Consider the following 12,736-nt stretch of genomic DNA (forward strand, 5'->3'; position numbering starts at 1 on the left):
GCAACCAACCCAAAGGAGGTTAGACCATTTCGACCCTAAAATTTGTCTGTCAACGCGTCCGTGGACAAAGATATGGGAGCCTGTCATCCCACCATGTCCGCATACATTTCAAAGCGAATTTTGAACAAACCGGGCGATTTTCATGCAACCAGATAATTTTCATTTAAACCGGATGGTCTTCATTTAAACATGACTAAATTTATTATATTTTTGACAAATCTCATAAAAAACATCCAGAAGTTAACCTAGTCGAATTATTTACTGGTACCCGCCCTCTAGGTCCTTGTTGTTCCCCTCTGTGCCCATGTATGGAGGCCTTGAACCTCGTGAAGCGAAGGTGCGGTCGCCGGCGAGGAGGAGAGGACGTGATACAGATTGGCCCCGCTGCCCTACTCCTCCATGTCGTAGTTCGCGCCTTGGCCGTCGTCGGTGGAGGTGAGACCTACGATGTGTTGGAAATATGCCCTAGAGGCAATAATAAATTGTTTATTATTATATTTTCTTGTTCATGATAATTGTCTATTGTTCATTCTATAATTGTATTAACCGGAAACCAAAATACATGTGTGAATACATAGACCACAATATGTCCCTAGTAAGCCGCTAGTTGACTAGCTTGTTGACCATAGATGGTTGTGGTTTCCTGACCATGGACATCAGATGTCGTTGATAACGGGATCACATCATTAGGAGAATGATGTGATGGACAAGACCCAATCCTAAGCATAGCACAAGATCACGTAGTTCATTTGCTAAATCTTTTCTAATGTCAAGTATCATTTCTTTAGACCATGAGATTGTGCAACTCCTGGACACCGTAGGAATGCTTTGGGTGTATCAAATGTCACAACGTAACTGGGTGGCTACGAAGGTGCACTACAGGTATCTCCAAAAGTGTCTGTTGGGTTGGCACGAATCGATACTAAGATTTGTCACTCCGTATGACGGAGAGGTATCTCTGGTCCCACTCGGTAATGCATCATCATAATGAGCTCAATGTGACTAATGAGTTAGCCACGGGATCATACGTTACGAAACGAGTAAAGAGACTTGCCGGTAACGAGATTGAACAAGGTATAGGGATACCGACGATCGAATCTCGGGTAAGTAACATATCGATGGACAAAGGGAATTCTATATGGGATTGATTGAATCCCCGACATCGTGGTTCATCCGATGAGATCATCGAGGAACATGTGGGAGCCAATATGGGTATCCAGATCCCGCTATTGGTTATTGGGCGGAGAGATGTCTCGGTCATGTACATGGTTCCCGAACCCGTAGGGTCTATGCACTTAAGGTTCGGTGACGCTAGAGTTGTAATGGGAAATTGTATGTGGTTACCGAAAGTTGTTCGGAGTCCCGGATGAGAGACGTCACGAGGAGTTCCGGAATGGTCCGGAGGTATAGATTTATATATGGGAAGTCCTATTTTGGCCACCGGAAAATGTTCGGAATTTTTCAGTATTGTACTGGGAAGTTTCTAGAAGATTCTGGAGTGGGGCCCACCTGCATGGGGGGCCCACATGAATGTGGGTAGTGGGGGCAAGACCCCACACCCCTGGTCAAGGCGCGCCAAGATCCCCCCTTAGAAGGAATAAGATTATATCCGAAGGGATAAGATCAAGATCCCTAAAAAGGGGGGATAACAATCGGTGGGGAAGGGAAAGGATGGGATTTCTTTCCTGCCATCTTTTCCAGCGCCAAAATGGACTTGGAGGGAAAGAACCAGCCCCTCCACCCCTATATATAGTGGGGAGGTGCATGGGAGCTTGACCCCTAGCCCCTGGCGCAGCCCTCCCCCTGCTACACCTCCTCCTCCTCCATAGTGCTTGGCGAAGCCCTGCCGGAGAACCACGAGCTCCACCACCCCCATGCCGTCGTGTTGCCGGAGTTCTCCCTCAACTTCTCCTCCCTTGCTGGATCAAGAAGGAGGAGACATCCCCAGGTTGTATCTGTGTTGAACGCGGAGGCGCCGTCTGTTCGACGCTTGGATCGGATCTTCCGCGATTTGAATCGCCGCGAGTACGACTCCATCAACCGCGTTCTTGTAACGCTTCCGCTTAGCGATCTTCAAGGGTATGAAGATGCACTCCCTCTCTCTCGTTGCTAGGATCTCCTAGATTGATCTTGGTGACACGTAGGATTTTTTTTGAATTATTACTACGTTCCCCAACAGTGGCATCATGAGCTAGGTCTATGCGTAGATTCTATGCATGAGTAGAACACAAGTAGTTGTGTGCGATGATTTGGTCAATTTGCTTACTGTTACTAGCCCTATTTTGATTCGGCGGCATTGTGGGATGAAGCGGCCCAGATCGACCTTACATGTACACTTACGTGAGACAGGTTCCACCGACTAACATGCACTTGTTGCATAAGGTGGCTAGCGGGTGTCTGTCTCTCCCACTTTAGTCCAATCGGATTCGATGAAGAGGGTCCTTATGAAGGGTAAATAGCAATTGGCATATCACGGTTGTGGCTTTTGCATAAGTAAGAAACGTTCTTGCTAGAAACCCATAGCAGCCACGTAAAATATGCAACAACAATTAGAGGACATCTAAGTTGTTTTTGCAGGGTATGCTATGTGATGTGATATGGACAAAAGGATGCGATGAATTATATATATGCGATGTATGAAATTGATCATTTTCTTGTAATAGGAATCACGACTTGCATGTCGATGAGAATGACAACTGGCAGTAGCCATAGGAGTTGTCTTAATTTATTGTATGACCCGCGAGTCAAAATAAACGCCATGTAATTACTTTACTTTATTGCTAACCTTAACCATAGTAGTAGAAGTAATAGTTGGCGAGACAACTTCATGAAGACATGATGATGAAGATCATGATGATGGAGATCATGGTGTCATGCCGGTGATGATGGTGATCATGCTGCGCCTTGAAGATGGAGATCAAAGGCGCAAGATGATATTGGCCATATCATGTCCCTTTATGATTTGCATGTGATGTTTGTCATGTTTACATCGTATTTTCTCAGAACGACGGCAACATAAATAAGATGACCGCTCACTAAAATTTCAAGAAATGTGTTCCCCCTAACTGTGCACCGTTGCGAAGGTTCGTTGTTTCGAAGCACCACGTGATGACCGGGTGTGATAGATTCTAACGTTCGCATACAACGGGTGTAAGCTAGATTTACACATGCAAAACACTTAGGTTGACTTGACGAGCCTAGCATGTACAAACATGGTCTCAGAACACAAGAGACCGAAAGGTCGAACATGAGTCGTATGGTAGATACAATCAACATGGAGATGTTCACCGTTGATGACTAGTCCGTCTCACATGATGATCGGATGTGGCCTAGTCGATCCGGATCATGTATCACTTAGATGACTAGAGGGATGACTATCTGAGTGGGAGTTCATTAAATAATTTGATTAGTTGAACTCATTATCATGAACATAGTCTAAATTGTCCTTGCAAATTATGTTGTAGATCAACAGCTCGCGCTTTAGCTCCTTGTTTTAATATGTTCCTAGAGAGAGACTAAGTTGAAAGATATTGTGAGCAATTGTGCGGACTAGGGGCGTAGTCTGAGGATTGTCCTCACTGCTACACAGAAGGCTTCTGTCCTTGATGCACTGCTCCGTGTGCCAACACCTCTAGCGTCGTCTGTGGAAGTTGTGAACATCTGGCAGAGACGTTCTAATGGCTACTTGATAGTTTAGTGTGCCATGCTTTACGGCTTAGAATCGGGGCCCCAAAGGCATTTTTGAACGCCATGGAACATATGAGATGTTCCAAGAGCTGAAATTGGTATTTCAGGCTCATGCCCGTGTTGAGAGGTTTGAGACCTCTGACAAGATCTTTGCCTACATGATGGATGAGAATAGCTCAGCCAATGAGCATGTGCTCAGAATGTCTAGGTACTTCAATCGCTTGAATCAAGTGGTAGTTAATCTTCCAGATAAGAGAGTGATTGACAAAGTTCTCCAGTCACTATCACCAAGCTACTAGAGCTTCGTGATGAACTATAACATGCAAGGGAAGATGATCCCGGAGCTGTTCATCGTGCTTAAGGCCGTGAAGGTAGAAATCAAGAAGGAGCATCAAGGGTTGATGGTTAACAAGACCATTGGTTTCAATAAGGGCAAAGGCAAGAAGGGAAACTTCATGAATGGCAAACTAGTGGCAGCTCCAGTGAAGAATCCCAAGAACCCAAACCCGAGACGAAGTGCTTCTATTAGGGGAACGGTCGGTGGTAGTAGAACTGCCTTAAATACTTGTTAGATAAGAAGGCTGGCAACTTCAACAAAAGTATATTAGATATATGTGTTATTGATGTGTACCTTACTAGTACTCCTAGTAGCACCTAGGTATTAGATACCGATTTAGTTGCTAATATTGGTAAGTCGAAACAAAAGCTACGGAATAAAAAGAGACTAGCTAAGGGCAAGGTGACGATGTGTGTTGGAAATGTTTCCAAGGTTTATGTGATCACCATCGCACGCTCCCTCTACCTTCGGGATTAGTGTTGAACCTAGATAAATGGTGTTTGCACTGGTGTCTGCGTTGAGCATGAACATGATTAGATCATGTTTCTTGCAATACGGTTATTCATTTAAGTCAGAGAATAATGGTTATTCTGTTTACATGAATAACACCTTCTATGGTCATGCACCCAATGTGAATATTTTATTGAATCTCAGTCGTAGTGATACACATGTTCATAAGATTGATGCCAAAAGATGTAGAGTTGATAATCATAGTACCAATTTCTTGTGGCACTGCCGCTTAGGTCATATTGGTGTCAAACGCATGAAGAAACTCCATGCAGATGGACTTTTGAAGTCTGTTGATTATGAATCACTTGCCACGTGCGAACCATGCCTCATGGGCAAGATGACCAAGACTCCGTTCTCCGGAACAATGGAGCGAGCAACCAACTTGTTGGAAATAATACATACTGATGTATGCAGTGCAATGAGCGTTGAGGTTCGCGATGGCTATCGTTATGTTCTCACCCTCACTGATGACTTAAGTAGATGTTGATTTGTCTACTTAATGAAACACAAGTTTGAGACCTTTGAAAAGTTCAAGGAATTTCAGAGCGAGGTAGAGAATCAACGTGACAGGAAAATAAAGTTCTTACGACCAGATCATGAAGGAGAATATTTGAGTCATGACTTTGGCACACACTTAAGGAAATGTGGAATTGTTTTTCAACTCACGCCACCTGGAACACCATAGCATAATGGTGGGTCCGAATGTCGTAATCGCACTCTATTGGATATGGTGCAATCTATGATGTCTCTTACCGATCTACCACTATCGTTTTGGGATTATGCATTAGAGACAACTACATTCACTTTAAATAGGGCACCATCTAAGTCCATGGACACGACACCGTATGAACTATGGTTTGGCAAGAAACCTAAGTTGTCATTTCTTAAGATTTGGGGTTGCGATGCTTATGTCGATAGGCTTTAGCCAGAAAAGCTTGAACCCAAAGCGGACAATTGTGTCTTCATAGAATACCCAAAGAAGATGATTGGGTATACCTTCTATCTCAGATCTGAGGGCAAAGTGTTTGTCGCTAAGAACATGTCCTTTCTCGAGAAAGAGTTTCTCTTGAAAGAATTGAGTGGGAGGAAGATAGAACTTGATGAGGTTGTTGAACCTTTACTTCAACCAGAGAGTAGAGCATCACAGAAAAATGTTTCCATGGCACCTACGTCAGTTGAAGAGAAAGCTAATGATGATGATCATGAAGCTTCAGATCAAGTTACTATCAAACCTTGTAGGTCAACAAGGATGCATGCAACTTCTGAGTGGTAACCCTGTCTTAAAAGTCATGTTGTTGGACAATGGTGAACCTACGAGCTATGGAGAAGCGATGGTGGGCCCGGATTCCAACAAATGGCTAGGAGCCATGAAATCTGAGATAGGATCCATGTATGAGAACAAAGTATGGACTTTGGTAGACTTGCCTGCTGATTGGCAAGCCATTGAGAATAAATGAATCTTTAAGAAGAAGACATACACTAATGGTAATGTCACCATTTATGAAGCTCGACTTGTCTCAAAGAAGTTTCCGACAAATTCAAGGAGTTGACTGTGATGAGACTCTCTCAATCATAGCGAAGCTGAAGTCCGTTAGAATTGTGTTAGCAGTTGCTACGTGTTCATTTACGAAATATAGCAAATGGATGTCAAAACAAAGTTTCCTTGATGGTTTCCATGAGGAAAGGTTGTATGTGATACAACCAGAAGGTTTTGTCGATCCTAAGGATGCTAAAAGGTATGCAAGCTCCAGAGATCCTTCTATGGACTAGAACAAGCATCTCGTAGTTGGAACATATGCTTTGATGAGGTGATCAAAGCTTTTGGGTTTATACAAAGTTTGCAAGAAACTTGTATTTACAAGAAAGTGAGAGGGAGCACTACAACATATTTGATAAGTATATGGGGATGACATATTGTTGATCAGAAATGATGTAGAATTTCTGGAAAGCACAAAGGGTTGTTTGAATGGAGTTTTTCAAATAAAGACCTGGGTAAAACTGCTTACATATTGGGTATCAAGATCTATAGAGATAGATCAAGACGCCTGATAAGACTTTCACAAAGCACATACCTTGACATGATTTTGAAGGAGTTCAAAATGGATCAGTCAAAGTAGGAGTTCTTGTTTGAGTTGTAAGGTGTGAAGTTAAGACTTAAAACTCGACCACGACATAAGAAAGAGAAAGGACGAAGGTCGTCCCCTATGCCTTAGCCAGTGTACCACACCTGATATGTGCCTTGCCATGTGTTTGGAAACGGGGTACAAGAGTGATCCAGGAGTGGATCATTGGACAACGGTCAAAATTGTCCTTAGAGGAATAAGGAAATGTTTCTCGGTTATGGAGATGATAAAGCGTTCGGTGTAAAGGGTTATGTCGATGCTAGCTTTAACACCTATCTGCATGACTCTGAGTAGCAAACCGGATACGTATAGTGGAGCAACCATTTGGGATAGCTCCAAGTGGAGCGTGGAAGCATCATCTACAATATGACCTAGAGCTTTGTGAAGTACATACGGATCTAAATATTGCAGACCAGTTGACTAAACCTCTTCCACGAGCAAAACATGATCAGCACCAGAAAACTATGGGTGTTTGATTCATCACAATGTAACTAGATTATTGACTCTAGTGCAAGTGGGAGACTGTTGAAAATATGCCCTAGAGGCAATAATAAAATGTTTATTATTATATTTCCTTGTTCACGATAATTGGGTATTATTCATGCTATAATTGTATTAACCGGAAACCGTAATACATGTGTGAATACATAGACCACAGTATGTCCGTAGTAAGCCTCTAGTTGACTATCTCGTTGATCAATAGATGGTTGTGGTTTCCTGACCATGGACATTGGATGTCATTGATAATGGGATCACATCATAAGAATGATGTGATGGACAAGACCCAATCCTAAGCATAGCACAAGATCGCGTAGTTCGTTTTTCTAGAGCTTTTCTAATGTCAAGTATCATTTCCTTAGACCATGAGATTGTGCAACTTCCGGATACCGTAGGAATACATTGGGTGTATCAAATGTCACAACGTAATTGGGTGGCTACAAAGGTGAACTACAAGTATCTCCGAAAGTGTCTGTTGGGTTGGCACGAATCGAGAATGGGATTTGTCACTCCGTATAATGGAGAGGTATCTCTGGGCCCACTCGGTAATGCATCATCATAATGAACTCAATGTGACTAATGAGTTAGCCACGGGATCATGCGTTACGAGACGAGTAAAGAAACTTGCCGGTAACGAGATTGAACAAGGTATAGGGATACCGACGATCAAATCTCGGGCAAGTAACATACCGATGGACAAAGGGAATTGTATATGGGATTGATTGAATCCCCGACATCGTGATTCATCCGATGAGATCATCGAGGAACACGTGGGAGCCAATATGGGTATCCAGATCCCGCTATTGGTTATTGGCCGGAGAGATGTCTTGGTCATGTCTGCATGGTTCCCGAACCGATAGGGTCTACACACTTAAAGTTCGGTGATGCTAGAGTTGTAGTGGGAAATTGCATGTTGTTACCGAAAGTTCTTCGGAGTCCCGGATGAGATCCCGGAAATCACGAGGAGTTCTAGAATTGTCTGGATGTAAAGATTTATATATGGGAAGTCCTATTTTGGCCACCGGAAAATGTTCGAGATTTTTTGGTATTGTACCGAGAAGTTTCTAGAAGGTGCCAGAGTGGGGCCCACCTACATGGGGGGCCCACATGAACGTGAGTAGTGGGGCAAAGGCCCCACACCCCTGGTCAAGGCGCACCAAGACCCCCCCCCCCCTAAAAATGGGGGATAACAATCGGTGGGGAAGGGAAAGGATGGGATTTCTTTCCTCCCACCTTTGCAAATGCTCCAATGGACTTGGAGGGCAATAAACCAGCCGCACCACCCCTATATATAGTGGGGAGGTGCATGTGAGCTTGACGCCTAGCCCCTGGCGCAGCCCTCCACCCTGATACAACCTCCTCCTCCTCCATAGTGCTTGGCGAAGCTCTGCCGGAGAACCACGAGCTCCACTACCACCACGCCGTCATGTTGCCGGAGTGCTCCCTCAACTTCTCCTCCCTTGTTGGATCAAGAAGGAGGATACGTCCCCGGGTTGTACGTGTGTTGAACATGGAGGCGCCGTCCGTTCGGCGCTTGGATCGGGTCTTCCGCGATTTGAATAGCTGCGAGTAGGACTCCATCAACCGCGTTCTTGTAAGGCTTCTACTTAGTGATCTTCAAGGGTATGAAGATGCACTCCCTCTCTCTCATTGCTAGCATCTCCTAGACTGATCTTGATGACACATAGGAATTTTTTTGAATTATTACTACGTTCCCCAACACGATGGATGCGGACGGGCCAGTCTCATGGTCGTAGCGGTGGGAATGGGCTCGTAGCTGCCATAGAAAACGACGAGTAGCCGGCAGCATTCGCATCCGTGACCACCAGTGCCGCCCGTGCCCCCGATGCCGCCATGTCACCGCTGCATGCAGCCTCTTTTGAGGGTCCGCTACTCCGCGGCAAAGTTTTGGTTCGTTTTAGATTGTTGAATATGGCTGAAGTAAGTCAACAAAGACATTAAACCGTTTCTATATACATCCCACCGAGGAAAAGGTAGAACATCTTATATTTTTGAACCAAAGGAATATATGGTTTTGTTTGCACATAACTTTGTTTAATGATACTGTCGTGAAAAATACAGAATTACTGTCAAAAGATTTGCAAAAGAAACTTTCGAAAAGAAAATATTTATATGATTCGATCCTACAAATCAAATTTTCCATGAAGGATTTTTCTATAGTATTTATGTCCTTCAAAATTCCTATGTAAATGCTTTGGATCAAAGAGGCCAAACGGTTCAACGACTCTTGTCTCACACACCGTCTCATTGTTGCATGGCACATGTTGTGGCAACGACTGGGCTTGCCTCCAAACGGGTTCTGGCTTGATTTTTCCTGGCGGTTCACTCGAGTCAATTAGCAACGTGGCGACACTTTTACATGGAATGACTCTCGGCAGTTTCATGAAATGTGACGTCATGATGGCTCCGATTATGCTGTAGAGATGCCGCATTCCCCATACTTGCACATTGACACCTTTGGTATGTGTTTGTTATCTTGGACAGGATTGTTAGTTGGCTGTGACCTAAAGGCCAACGATGGGGTTGCTCGATTGAGGTTGGTTGGCGTTAGGTGGCTACACATTTGTGGACACGAGTAGGCTTTATTTCGGGAATCTTCGGTATAGTCGCCTACAAAATGATAGATGGAGGAGTGTGAGGGAGCGGCGAGGTTACTTCGTTGAAAGCATCGTCATGAGTTAGGCCTCGTGGAGTCGTGGTGCAAGCACTCGGTGTGTGGTAGCTTGGATTCCGGCAGTGGTGTGGTTAGCATGGTCGGTGGGTGTACTTCGATCTGCATCTAGCCCATTGGCCGACGCGGCGAGGGGGCTTCTCGTGGGATCGAAGCGGCATATGTTTGCATCTTTTGGACATATGTTCCTCTTTGGTGTGAATAAAGAGAGGAGTTAGAAAAGGTTTTAGCCGAGTGAGGCAGCAAGTCACCAAAACAACTCGTGTATTTGTACATGTTGTGAGAAACAATAAAGAGAGGAGCCGAGGGATTCAGCTCCAACAGAGAGAGGAGTACGTTCAGCTGAACTTCAGTGCTAGTCTTGTGTGTGAATGAGATATCAATAAGAGCATCTCCAACAGTCACGTCAAACTAACGCCGCGTCGTAAAATGGGTGTTTTAGCGCGCGCGCAACCGGTTTTGTTGATCCAGCGGGCGCACAAAGACAGCGCGCGCGGCATATGTAGTTCAGCGCGCTGGCCGAAACGCAATCGCGCCCGCTTATTTGCTGCGCCCGCTCCCGCGCGCTGGACTCTCGCGCGTTCGCTCTTCCACTTCCACCCCCATCCAGCCGCGCCGCCGCCGCCGCCCGCGCCCCCCCGGCGACCGTTCAGGCGCTTCCCCGGCCTATCCCCGCGCCGCCGCGCTTCCCTCCCCCCTCCTAGTCCCGCCAGCCCTCGCACGCGTCCGTCGTCCGAGAAACAGCGCCAAAGAGCATGATGATCTTCAGAAGGATCTGATTGGAGAGTGGTGGGCATGAAATGGACGACAAAGAGCATGATTTCTGCGTTCTACATTGTATTGTTCATAAACTATTTGTTGTGTTTATTGCAGTATTTGTTGTACTGAACGATAAACTATTTGTTTGTGTTGTAATGATAACGAAATTGAACTATTTATTGTTGATTTATTTTGTTTAATTTGATCATTTTTTGTTTCTATTTGAAATGTATATGTGGTTTGTGCGTGGCGCGCGCTGTATTTTTTCGCGCTGCATGTTAGCGCGGCTATTGGAGCCAGCGCTGGCGGCCGCGCTAAACCAGCCGAAGCGCGCGCGGCAAACTAATTTTTTGGGTGCGGCGCGGAGCGCGGCTGTTGGAGATGCTCTAAAGCCTAACTACTCTTTCCAGCACTCGCGGCCGAGACAATGTCGCGCGACAGCATATGCCTTGAGGCACAGACTGCTCGACAACGTGCACCGGCATCTTCTTGGCCGGTGGCGGGCATGGTGACCAAGACGATGGGGACGTCACGCGGCACCGGGTAGAAAAGCCTCTGCTGCAACGGCCGACGCTTCCTTGTCGGCGCTGGCGGGCACACCATGGCTGGCACCAGCGCGCTCTCGGCCGTCACCGGCATGCATGGCGAAGCTACCCTCGTCGCCGGCAGCGGCGCCATAGTTGCAGCTGTCACCCGGCCTGATTTTTCCACACGTGACCGGCGGCGTAGCGAGGCTGATCACATCGGCGCCAAGGTCTTGCTGCAGTGGCGCCATGGGCAGCATGTCCATGGTGTCGCATGCCATGGTTGTGGCGCAGCCGATGTCGGGGGTAGCATAGTCATGTGCCTAGAGGCACAGATGATTCCACCACGCGCGCCCGCATCTTCTTTGCGGGCGGCGGGCACTGCGGCACGGCCACGAACACGGTGGTCAAGTCGCGCGGCACCGGTTAGAAGAGCCGCTGCTGTAGCGGCGCACGCTTCCTCGTCGGCACCGGTGCTGACTTCCGAGGCGCCGGTGGGCACACCGTCGCGGGCAGCAGTGCGCTGTTGGCCATTGTGGGCGTAGTGAAGCTACCCTCGTCGCCGGCAGTGGCCCCCGCTCCGCAGCCGTCTAGCGGCCCAATTTCTCCACCCGCCACAAGTGGCGTGGCGAAGCCGACGTCCACGCCGTCGTCTTGCTGCAGTCGCGCAATTGCCAGCATGGCCATGCAGCCGCTCGCCCTCGGCTTGACGCTGCCGGTGTCGGCGGCTGCAACGCCGTCATCCGCTCCCCCTGCCATGGCCGATTGCGCGCCGCTCGCCGTCGGTGTGATGCAGCCGGTGTCGACAGTGCCATCGCCCTCCTCCTGTACTGCCGTGGCTCGGGTACCGCTCACGGTCGTCTAGATCGGCCGGAGTCTCGCCAATTCAGAGATTTCTGCGATATCGAGGCCCATCGAAGCTGGTGCACGCGCGCAGATCCCACTGCCGCTCTAGATCTTCTGCCAAGAGAGCCAAGAAGTAGTTTATGCAAGAGAATTGTCTAAGCTAGCCAGCAACCAGTAGTGTGCCTGCTTGCTTGTGCTTGTGTCGTGTGGTCTTTTGTAGTTGTAACATAAAGGAGGAAGAGGCCGGCGTCGTGGAGGTGATGATGGAGAGTGGCTAAATAAGTAAAGGAGAAGCAAGCGAGGAACATAATTATATGCATGCAACAAGCAGCTGCCAAGCAAATGGTCGGGCGCATGTTTTAGGCCAACTCCACCGCACGACCCCAAACGGACGTCCGCTTTGTTCGTATTTTTTCAGTTTGCGGTGGCAATGGGTGTGAAAACGGACAAGTGTGTCCCTCTTGCGTTTGCGGCGCCCAACGCTGCAGACGACCCCAACTTGTCCATCCCCACTACGCTCGCCACACCCCCGCGCCCGGCCACGTGCCTGCCGCCCTAGAGCTTGCGCCGCCTCGCCGCTCGCCACCGCCAGCCGCCGCCTCGCCGGCAGCAACAGCAGCCAACCGACCCATCCCGGCCACGGTGAGCGAGCTCGTACCCTCCGCCCCGCCCCGGCCGCGGCAAGCGCCCGTGCCTTCCGCCCCATGCCCTACTGCGGCGAGCGCCCGTGCCCGCGCGCCAGTGCCCTCCGCCCCACTCC

The 12,736-nt window shown here is 47.6% G+C and overlaps 1 pseudogene; it reads right to left on the reverse strand.

The window, feature by feature from the left end:
• Positions 1-11,445: 11,445 nt before the first annotated feature.
• Positions 11,446-12,045, reverse strand: LOC119340242 (annotated as a pseudogene).
• Between the last annotated feature and the right edge of the window lie 691 nt (positions 12,046-12,736).

Source organism: Triticum dicoccoides, chromosome 7B (assembly GCF_002162155.2).
Source record: "Triticum dicoccoides isolate Atlit2015 ecotype Zavitan chromosome 7B, WEW_v2.0, whole genome shotgun sequence".
Taxonomy (NCBI): domain Eukaryota; kingdom Viridiplantae; phylum Streptophyta; class Magnoliopsida; order Poales; family Poaceae; genus Triticum; species Triticum dicoccoides.